The sequence below is a fragment of the Alexandromys fortis genome, unplaced genomic scaffold, assembly GCF_014885135.2.
Source record: "Alexandromys fortis isolate MF-2015 unplaced genomic scaffold, M_Fortis_MF-2015_v1.1 scaffold_315, whole genome shotgun sequence".
In the NCBI taxonomy this organism is placed as follows: Eukaryota; Metazoa; Chordata; class Mammalia; order Rodentia; family Cricetidae; genus Alexandromys; species Alexandromys fortis.
Window position 1 is genome coordinate 107,628 of NW_026068188.1, and position 12,218 is coordinate 119,845.

The window sequence follows — 12,218 nt, forward strand, 5'->3', positions numbered from 1 at the left end:
TAGTTGTTGCAAAAAAAAAAAGAAATTGCCCATTCTTCCATTTCCCTCCCCTCCCCCCCTCCTCTCCTCCTCCCCCCCTCCCCCCCTCCTCTCCCCCTCCCCCTACTCGTCCCCCCTCTCCTCTCCCCAATCCTCTGCCCCTCCCTCTGGAGTCTGAAGAGCAGTCCGGATTCCCTGCCCTGTGTGAAGTCCTATGTCCTCCCTGCTCCATCCAGGTCCAGGAAAGTGAGCATCCAAACAGGCTAGGCTCCCACAAAGCACAGAAAATTTCTCCAGGACCATACTGAACATGCCCTGCCTCAATCCTCCACTGATCCTAGTAACAAAATCATTTTACCCAGTGCCTGAGTTTTTCTGAAGGTTTCTCACCTGCTGGCTGTCGGGCCATACTTGGTGTATCTGGATATGGTCCTCCTCACCATACCTGCTGTAGCTAGATTTCAGGGATTGATGGCCCGGATGCATCTTCTGTAGCTTAAGTGATGTCTGAACACATGACCTCATAAGTACTCTTTGCCACTTGACAGGAAAGCTGAAGCCTAGGGTCTCCCATATAACACCCATCTCAGCATTTGGAATCTTTCCTTCTAAGGGGCTTAGTCTTCTTTCCACACTCCCAACCAAGAGGACAGCACAACATGCTTGGAATTTTCAAATGTTTGCTGAATAGCCCTCCCCTCCCAAAGCTCCTTTAGTTTACCTTCTGTCCTGAAGCAGGATATGCTTCAGACATTCACATTTCTTTTGACCTCTATGCAGCTTGTTCAGTCAATGGTGGTTTCACTCTGTCCTCTTCCCTCCTTGCTGGCTCTAAATGTATTTGATTTCCTCAGAACCAAACAACCAAACCGTAAAGCTGAGACCTCATGGGAAAATTACTCATTCTGGGGCTGTAGATATCTTTTTTTTTTCTCCTCAAGCTATGGGTTAGAAACCCCAATAACTCTCACGCAAACTTGACCCTGAAAGAGGCACCGTGATCTTCACTATCCAAGACCCCTAGGATGACAAATAGGCCTAGGGGTTGAAGGGTTTACCTATAATGATTTAGAAAGATTTGGGCCTTCCACCAGACAAAAAGTGGGATCTGCCCACTCCTGCTGATGCCATAGCAGAGACCATACAACAACCATCATCCAGCTGAAGCTTTGAAATCTTCAACATCAGGACCTATATTCTGCTGCCACCTCATGGATGGTCATTCAAAATGACTCCCTGAGAATGTACTGTGCTTACAGAAATACTGATGAGTCCCTCAATGCAACCCCATGCATCTCCTGGTGGCCATCGCCTTCACAAAAGTAACTCTAATGTTCACATTCCACAGCCCTGAGACCATTTCCTCCTCTCCTCTCTGCTGGTATCTTTCTATCCTCCAGAAACACCAGCTGATTGCCTTTTCAATAACCATTATCCACCTCGCTCTCCTTCTAGTCTTGGCAGTATGTTAAGACCTTAATCTCCAAATCCTAACTAGCTCCATAAGGAATCTTCTTCTGGTATTGGTCTAGTCTCAGTATGCACACACCTTAATCTATGACCCATGCATCCCCACTTCATTACGTGTTCAACTCATCCTCAACATTGAAAGAGAAATGAGCCATGACCCTCCCAGTCACAACTGGAATAAGTTCAAAAGCTTCAGTATTGACTAGAGTCCTGTGTCCAGGATCCTGGGCTATAGCCTCCATCTATCCTAACAGATAATCCACTCCATCTAGGAGCCAACCTCAGACCTACAAAGTCAGATCACCTTCCTAGCCTCAGTGGCCCTATAAAACTCTCAACTTTCTGACCACTGAAAAGGAAGGCTCCTGTCTCGTCCTCAGGGAACAGAATTGGTACTACATTGTTAGTTGGTCAAGTGGAAAAGAAGATTAAAACATCTTACATGAATTGGCTTGTAAACTATCGTCTTCAAAGGCTGACTCCAATGTAAGATTCTTGCTATGATCCTCTTTTGGGCACTGATGACTTGTACCCCACCTAGGCCCACCTTAACCCTAACCCTGTGTCATAACAATAACTGTTACCTGACCCTTTAGAATTTGTTTCAGGGAACAATTAGTGAAATGACCCCAAGGGTCAGTGATTCTGAAAGAGTTTCTTCAGGCTTCCTACTGTCTACTCAACTCCCTGACTCCCCACCTTTGACTGATTTCCTATGTTTCCCAAGACCCCTCTGACACCAATCCTGCTCAGCCAGATGTAGTGATGAGAAGATAGTTCTTGGCCCTTTTGTCAACAATAGGCTAGAATGTGAGGTCACTTTTTATACCCATAGAGTGGTCAAGTTCAGTGGTTTCATGGAGCTCACTTACACAATTGTGAACTTGATTATGATTTTTGATGTGCTAATTAATACTTTCTCCCCGTTCTTGAAAGCTGTACATATACTTATTCCTCAAATATAAGTTTTTTTTTTTTTTTTTTTTGGTTTTTCAAGACAGGATTTCTCTGTAGCTTTGGAGGCTGTCCTGGAACTAGCTCTTGTAGACGACACTCATCTCAAACTCACAGAGACCCAACTGCCTCTGCCTCCCAAGTGCTGGGATTAAAGGCATGCAGCACCCCTGCCCACAAAGGTTTTTTTTCATAAAAATAGAAAGAAAAAAGACTCAAATATCATGTTTCTAAGAATTTGGAATCTACATGAAATATCAGAGCTCTATATTACTGGATCAATAGTATATTGAGTATAATAACATATTAACTATGTCATAATTTGAAGAGTTGAAAAGACCACAAATGATACAGTCATAGTATGACTAATTCTTTATTATGCTGTATTAATTTTTTTCATAGAATATATTTTTATCCTGTTCTTTCTCTTCCCCCAACACTTTCCAGGAGTTCTAGATCTCCCTACCCACATAGCTTCAAGTTTTTTCTCTCTGCCTTTCTCAAAAACAATAAAACCAACCAAAAAAATCAAAACAGACAAACCAAAAAATGAAAGAAAATCAACGTGGCAGACAATACCCAGACTAAACAAAAAGCATACACAAAAAAATATGTTTTACATTTATCAACTACTCCTGGGCATGAGGCCTGCCCTGCAGTATGGTTGATACCCCCAATGACACACTGAAGTAAATTGGTTTACCTTTCCCAGGAGGTATCAAATGCAAATAATTTCTTGGTTAAGGGCATGACTTTGTGTCTACTCAATTTTACTAGTTTTTTTCATTCTAAACGAGATTAAGGACAGTATTGCTAATGAAGTTATTAAGCAAAAAAAAAAAAAAAACCAAGAAGAAACTGTGAGAGATGCTGTGATGAAAGCAATAAGTGACTTTGGTGAATATTCAGTAGAAGAGGAATAGGATCAGACTTAGAATTCATATAGAGCTCTTGTCATTGAAGACAAGAAAGAAAGGAAGTAGGGTGAAAGAAGTAACTGAGGATTCCAATGGAGTGATGCTGTTCACTAATCTTAAACTTTAACATACTTTAACTGTGGCTATGATTTCACAGTCAGTTTCATTTGGCTCTCTCTACCCTGTATGGGGGGAAAATGCTGCGCACAGAAGCTGTAGTCAGTTTCATGCACAGAATATCTCTCAGTTGCCTAACCCAACTGAGTGAGCCCCTGTTGCTGAAGACACTTTGATTGTAGAACATAGAGAAATCAAGTGGACACTGAACTAGAACCTTTCTTCCTGCTACGTAGCTTTAATATCATTGAAAAGTGTAATGCAGAGTGCTGGTGTTGAAAAGTCATCAGTGGTCTTACCCAGCGCTAGAATTTGTATACTACAACACCAACTCTCTAAGGCAAGGTGTGCCTGCTGGGGAAATAGCAGCATGATTATTAAGAGGGAGGGGGCAATCAACCACTTTCTTCTTAGACTGCAAGCTCAACAGGAGGAAGTTGATGCCTGATATTGTAAACCTGGTCAAAAACTCATGACTGAAGATGCCATAGGCTCTGGCTGGTGGGCCAGGTGGCTACTCTTCCTATTTTGTGAAGTGGTTCTCTTGTCCAATTCCCTATCAAGTGTGTTTAGACCAATAGATTAGTGTGACTTCTAACATTGGTTAAAGAAGCTTTGGTTTGTAGTGTGCTTCAGTTAGTGCAGAAAATCATAACTCATCAAGATGCTGAGAAAATGTTTCTGTTGAGTGTTTAGTCCTAAACATTTATATCCTTCTTTGATTCTAAGGTTAAAGGATTATCATGAAAGAGGAGGCAAAAAAATGCAAGAGCCAGAGGATCTGGAGAGATTTTGGAGAGCTTTCTTCTGAACTTGCTTTAACTGTTGAACTCACAATATCATAGCAGTCATGGTTACCTGTGGAGGACCAGGGTTAACCCTACCAACATTCCAGTCTGGACAAAAGAAGAGTTCATGAGGTACCATGCATAGCTGAAAAGCTATTGGCAACTAGTGACTACACAGGAATGGGTAGATATTTTCTTTAGCACCGTAGCCACTGATAAGTTGTACATACTCTGGTAACGATCCCAAATCTATGTTCTACAAGCAACCCTAATAAAACTGAGTTATTTTGAAATAATACAAAAGAGCCATGAGTAGCGGGACAACTTGTTGAGAAGTAAAGGGATTTTTGAAGGAGTGAGAAGGGGATAAAACAGAGTAATAGGGAGATATATGGTCAAAATATATTACACACATGTATGAAACTGTAAAACTATATATTATAATGATTCTTAAGGAATATTCTCCCCCTTCACTCAATTGTTCATTAAATGTCCATTCTCATCCCAGAGGTTTCCAACAGTTCATTATGTTGTTTTGTATGACCTGTATAATTGTTGCAGGTACAAGCTACTTATCTAGATCCAGAAGACGCATGACATACATTCTATTCTATTCACTACCCTGCTTTCTACAAAGTCTGATCTCTACATGTGCCTTGATTTTGTGTGTGTATGTGCATGTGCACGTGCATGCATTTCTTGATATAAAATATTATTATCTCTTTGGGATTTTTTGTCAAGCCTGTTCCTCCTAATTGATATGTGTCTGCTAGATAAATGATCATTTACAGGTCCGGATAGATAGATACACAGATAGATAGATGGAGATAGATAGACAGATATGAATTTCTTCATGTGTATATGCACGCACATGAGTGGTAGGCAACACATCATGTTGAAATATCAACCGGAAAACTAGGCATTCTCAGTGCAGTTCTTCCTCTCCTCAGATTTTAGTGTATATTAGAGTCATATGCATGAATCTATTAAAACAAATTGATAGTTTCTCTATATGATTATACTGGTATACAATGAACTATGTTTTGAGAAACTCAATTCTAGGCTCAGATCTGTCACTGACTGACTATATGACATATACTAGTAGATAAAGAAATATGCATAAGTATTAATTCTTCATATAAAATAAAGTTAATAATACTAGTCTATTCCTAAAGGTACTGTCTAAACTCACCCTCTCAAACTCTTCATCTAGAATATACATTTAACTATGAAAAATGCAACAATAATAAAACTAGAGAACTTAGGAAAAAACTACCAGAAAATTAGCGAACATTTACCTTACACTTTCCTGAGGCAGAGATAGAAAAGAAATTATGGTAGGTTCTCCAACTGTTATCAAATAAAAAGAAGGAATTTAATCTAAAGGTTTGTAAGAAGATTGTCAGTCTCAGAGTCCTGGTGGTCAAGGAATGAAGAACTGAAAGTAGAGAACTCCTGAACTCAGATAAGAAATGAAGCACATCTGTATTCTTTTTAATCACTGACAATCCCCCCCTTCTTTTTTAATTACACTTTGCATTTAGAAATTATCTGTAAAATCTGAAATCTTGACACAAAGAATACCCATGGATATTATATATCACATGATATTTTCAAATTTCTCAATGTACACATTACACTCATCTTTTGGAAGTAAAAATGGTCATTAGGTTGTCTTCTGTGTATTGTTTATTAATGTGTCAAAAGTCACATATCATATTGAAAAATTATCATGTGTTTTAGTGATTGTATTTTTTTTTCTGGTTGGTTTTTTTTTTTTTTTTTGCTAACCACGTGTATTATATATTCTGTGTTTAAAACAATATTATACAAAGCAGTCCACAGGGAACTCCAGACTGATTCTGTGATACTCTGCACAAACAATGGTTTAGAAATTGCCTTAGTTTATTTTGTCTTTGTGGATTTTCCAGTTTTCAGTTATAGAAAACTAATGGACTTTTGTATTAAGGATACTAATATAGATTTTATAAAATAACAGCATTTCTTGTGATTTTTCTTGGTATTGCTTTAGAGATTTTGACAGACAATTGAAATTTAGCCCTTCAAAATAATAGAGTCATTTATTGAATTTACGGATGCTATGTGAAATACTTGGAGTTATATATATGGTAGTTTATAAGTGGAAAACGAGTTTGATTCTACACTTTTGAAAGTGATTGCTTTAAAAAATTTTAGGTATGTAGGTTGGAAAAGAGTTGTAATGCAAACTTGAAAATGCAAGAAGAGCTTTAGTGAATTAATATATCAGCTGTGGGAGCCCTGACTTTTAGCTGAGCCTCTGTAGGGTGTAAGGTGTAGGAATAATCCTGCTGATTTGCATCCCAATCATATTTTAAATTTATGGAATGAAGCCATTCTGTAAGTTTGATGTGCAAGTCTTCCCTTATCTTGGAAAAGTCTTATAACTTAACAAACTCTTATTTCAGCATCCTAATAATTGGATCCCATATATAATCTCACAAATTTATGGAAATTTAGTAGCCTACATAAAGTGCAGATACAGAGTAAGTTAATATTATTGTGGTGCTTGATGCAGTTATAATCTTTATTCTCAAACTCCACAACAGATTTGAAACCTAAAGTTGAAAAATAAGTACACAATGTAAAATAACACATGATGGCAAGGAGGAAGATTTGAGTTCCCTGACAGCCACATAAAAAGCTGAAAGTAGCAAGTTGTTCAAGTATGTCAACAGGGTGTGTGGTGTGTGAGTTACTGGGATGAGGTACTACAGGACGACCCCTGGGGCTAATTGACCATTAAACCTAGCTGAAACTAGAGCTCTTTGTTCAGCAACAGACTCTGTCTCAAAACTCAAGATGGAAAGTGATAGAGGAAGAAAATCAAGGTCGACCTCTGTATGCATGGACCCATGTACCTATACACACACACACACACACACACACACACCATCACACCATCACACCATGCCACAACAGAAACAAGAAATATGAAGATAAGGCAAATTGCCAACTGAAATAATCTCTGGATACAGATCTGCCTTCCCTAAGATACAATGACTTGCACCATTTTCATAGGCTAGGGAAACATCATTTTTTTTTCTTTTCCTAGATTTCTATTAACATATGCTAATTTTACTTAACAGTCTTCATTTTGATATTTTTACACACATATTTTCATCAGATTCACCTTCTTTTTAGCCTCCCTTGTCACCCTCACTCCTAATTATCCCCTTCCTCTTCTCAAATAGCTTCCCTTCTATATTCATATCTGTTTTGTTTTAGGTCACCTAAAGAGTTTAAGTAGGGTTTCTTATATGAGCATGAGAGAATGGTTCTTTAGAGAGCATCAGCAACTAACCAGTGGCTACACGAAAGAAGAAAATGTCTCCCCCTCCTCAGTAGCTTCTAATTGCCTAGCAACCCTCAGGGGGTAGGAAGGACTGGGGATGCCTTTCTCTCAGCAACTATTCATTGCTTTTAAGGTCCCAAGTATGTATTACCAAAGGAAAATATTATATAAAAATATAAATTTTTGCTTATAAGCATTTTCAATATTCACAGAAAAATACTAAATATTCTACTATTTAAGGATTTTTTTGATAAACTTTAGTAAATTCTAAAATTTTACTAATAGGGAAAAACAGTAACTACTCTTTTGAAAAGGTGTGACCATGTCTGCTTCCAATTTCCAGGAGAAACTATATATGTTTTTCTTTGGGTTCACCTTATTATTTGGCTTCTCTTGGCTTGTGAACTATAGGCTCAATGTCCTTTGTTTATGGCTAGAGTCCACCAATGAGTGAGTAGATATGATATTCATCTTTTTGGGTCTGGGTTATCTCACTCAGGATAGTTGTTTCTATTTCCATCCATTTGCATGCAAAATTTAAGATGTCATTCTTTTTCACCACTGAGTAGTACTCTAATGTGTATATGTTCCACACTTCATCCATTCTTCCATTGAGGGGCATCTAGGTTGTTTCCAAGGTTCCGGCTATTTCAAATAATGCTGCTATGAACATAGTTGAACAAATGCTTTTGTAGTATGATTGGGCATTTCTTGGGTATATTCACAAGAGTGGTATTGCTGGATCCTGAGGTAGGTTGACTCTCAATTTTCTAAGAAACAGCCACACTGATTTCCAAAGTGTTTGCACAAGTTTACATTCCCACCAGCAATGGATGAGTGTCCCCCTTACTCCACATCCTCTCCAGCATAGGTTATCATTGGTGTTTTTGATTTTAGCCATTCTAACAGGTATAAGATGGTATCTCAAAGTTTTTTTGACTTGCATTTCCCTGATCGCTAAGGAAGTTGAACATGACCTTAAGTATCTTTTGGCCATTTGAACTTCTTCTGTTGAGAATTCTCTGTTCAGTTCAGTACAAGATCGCTGGGTAATAGTTGGGAGCATAGGGGTTGGGATGGGGTGGGGAAAGGGGAAAATGGGGAGAGAAGGTAGAAGGGAAGGATTGGGGAGAGCTTGGGGGAATGGGAGGGTTCAGATGGAGGAAGGGCAGATATAGGAGCAGTGAAAAAGATATCTTCATTAAGGGAATCATTTTAGGGTTGGCAAGAGACTTGGCTCTAGAGGGGATACCAGGTGTCCATGGGTATGTCCCCTGCTAGGTTCTTGGACAGCAGAGGAGAGGGTGCCTGAACTGGCCTTGTCCCACAGTCACACTGATGAATATCTCGAATATCACCATAGAAACTTTGTCCGGCAATGGATGGAGATAGAGACAGAGACCCACATCAGAGCAACGGACTGAGCTCCCAAGGTCCAGTTGAAGAACAGAAGGAGGAAGAAGAAGAGCAAGGACGTCAGGACAGCGAGGGGTTGGTCCACCTACTGAAACAGTGTGCCTGATCTAATGGGAGCTCACCAAATCCAGCTGGACTGGGAATAAACAAGCATGTGATCAAACCGAACTCTCTGAATGTGGCTGACAATGGGGGCTGACTAAGAAGCATTAATAATGGCACTGGGACATGTTCTACTGCATGTACTAGCTTTTTGGGACCCTAGTCTCTTTGGATGCACACCTTCCTAGGCCTTGATGGAGGGGGAAGGGCCTTGGACTTCCCACAGGGCAGGGTACCCTGCCCTCTTTTAACACTGGACGGGGAGGGAGGAGGTTGAGTGGAGGAGCAGTAGGGGAATGGAAGGAGGGGAGAAAGTGGAAATTTTTGACTGGAAAAATAAAAATATAAAAAAGGAAAAGATGTGACCATCTAACTTTGAGATAATACCTATCAATACCCCAGGTATCTATTCTTTTGAACAGTACATATTAAAAGAAAGCATAATTATCTATCAGCAAGACAAAACACCAAATACTTTTGTTATTCTTACATATGAAATCAAAGTATCATGGAGATTTTTTTCCAACGTAAAATTAAGTAACAAGAACATTATACGACCCATGATAGATTTATAATGAATGTAAAAACATCCCTTCCATCAGAATTTTTTCCATTTCATTTGCACAGGATGTATTTGAAAATGTAGCTAAATTGTAGACTTTGATCAGTGCTGGATCTGTAGTGGAATCTGATAATTTTGTTAATCACAAAATCTCAGTTGCTGCTTCCCTTGCTGAACAAGAGACCACCACAAGTTGAGCTGAACTCTCTTAGTCATCTCATCATTTCTAAGGGCAGTCACAGTTAATTTTCACAAAAAAAATCTTTTAAAAACACATTTTTAAAAAATTCATCATATCTTTTTTCTTAAAACATTGTTTAGTCATTGTTGAGAGTACACAATTATAATAGGGATAATATTTACAGGAAACAAATTTAAGATGTTCTATTTAGTTGTTTTCTGGAATTCCTACTTGATATGGAGTTTATACTTACAAAATGCATATAAAGAAATGATGAGTCTGGGCTTTCAATTCTGTCTCCCATCAGCTGTATTCTTCCAAGATATATCTGTCTTCCTTTCTGACACTGTAAGCTCCTCTTCTCAGCTTGCCTAAGCCAAGGCCTTCCTTATTCTGCCCTAACAGTTAAACTCGCTGGCATTTTTCCTTCCTTAAAGATGGGGATTGTTTAATACCCATGGAGAAAATGATAGTAGGAGAAAATTACTTGCAGTAACTACCATGGGCAAGAGATACCCACAGAATGCACTAACAACACCTCCATCAAGAGGTCAAACCTATAGATGCATGGTGCTACACACCTGTAATTCTTGCACTCCCGGAGGCTGTGAGCATGAGGACGGTGAGTTTGAGGACAGCCTGAACCACATAGTAAGATTCTGTGTAAAAAAGAAAAAATAAGGAACAAAAAGAGCAATGCATAATTTGGATGACTGTCCTCAGCACTAGGAGAAATCAACACATTTGAAAGTAGATGTATGCAAAGGTTAGATCACTAGGAATAGCCTGAGCCTTCTCTGTGTGATTCTCCGAGTACACATCTTGGGAACCCTAAAAGAAAGTGCTGTCTTAAGCCACTAACATAGCATCATTTTCTTCATGTAACAACACAAAACTTACAATTATATAGGCAGGAGAGAGTGTTCAGTGGTTAAAATTATAGGCTGCTCTTCCAGAGGATGCAAATTTGATTACCAGCATTCACAATGTGGCTTACAACTTTCGGTAACTCCAATACCCGAGGATCCAATGCTCAGTTCTGGCTTCCAGAACAGTGGATACAGATGTGATGCTCATACATCTATTCTTATAAAATATCAATGCACATAATAAATAAATAAATCTCAAAAATATGAAAAAAGTACACATTTATCTTTCTAAAAGGATGCAGCCTAAATCCTATTTGTCTTGACTAAGACCTTGATTTTTTTTTCTTACTTATTTCTGGTTCCCTGTCTTATTGTGGTCCGTGTATATTTCTATTTTACAAACTACCCTAAAGTAGAACTCAGTCTCTACTTAGTAACATTTGAAATTCCTATAGCCCTATTGGGCTCTTTGTTTCTGCTTTCTCTTCTAAGTGTATGCTAAAATAAACCTATAGACTCATAGATGACCACCTTGGATTGCAACTCTCATATATGTGTTTAAAATTTTTTCATACACACAAACACACATGAACTCTCTTCATGAATTTGAGAAGAAGTAGAGTGACATGGAAGGAGTTGCAGTGCAGAGTGGGTAAAGTAGAAATGATGTAAATATAGTATTTTTTTACGAAATTATAGAAAATGTTTTCCCAAATACATTATGCAAAATAAAATTGAAAATTTCAAAATAATTTTTATATTCAATTGGAAAGATCAAGTTTTCATATGCAATATGATCAGTATTTATCTTAATAGTTGGTTACTTCTTGATATACACCAAAATTTCTATTTCTATTGTAGAAAAACCATTTCAGAAATTTTGACAAGTCAGGTGTCTGTGCCATAAATTTATAACCCCAGACCATGGAAGACAAAAACAGAAAGATGAGACATTTAAGGCCTGTTTGGGCTCCACTAGAGCCTGTCTTAACAAAAATAATCAAAATGAAATATAAAATACGGGCAGTATTAGAAGAACACAAACAAAGGAAACCTTTACTAACATTTTATCATTTACTTGATAAACAATGGAAAAATACGGTAGTGTTTTAGCAATTTTCATGAACATAATTGATACTATGAATTATATACTAGAACATCCTAATTTTATGTCACATACTGTTACCAATCTAGACTATTTGATTATTAATTTTATCTATCTATCTATCTATCTATTTATTTATTCATTCATTTATTTATTTATTTATTTATTTATTTTTCGAGACAGGGTTTCTCTGTGGCTTTGGAGCCTGTCCTGGAACTAGCTCTGTAGACTAGGATGGTCTTGAACTCACAGAGATCTGCCTGCCTCTGCCTCCCAAGTGCTGGGATTAAAGGCGTGCGCCACCATCGTCCAGCTTGATTATTTTTTAAAAAATAATCCTGTTTGTAGTTTAAGAATCTGCCATGAAAGTTTTTGCATAGTAATTTTTCACTATCTTCAGGTCTTGGGGGATATGTTTGTGCTT

At 38.1% G+C, this 12,218-nt stretch overlaps 1 protein-coding gene and 1 pseudogene across 1 annotated transcript in view; one reads left to right on the forward strand and one right to left on the reverse strand.

The window, feature by feature from the left end:
• Positions 1-12,218, reverse strand: part of LOC126492796 (dystrophin-like) — a gene marked incomplete at its 3' end in the record, with an annotated part of 366,806 nt that overhangs the window by 42,696 nt on the left and 311,892 nt on the right. The window lies entirely within an intron of this gene.
• LOC126492801 (60S ribosomal protein L19-like) overlaps positions 10,322-12,218 on the forward strand; it is a 56,052-nt pseudogene continuing 54,155 nt past the window's right edge.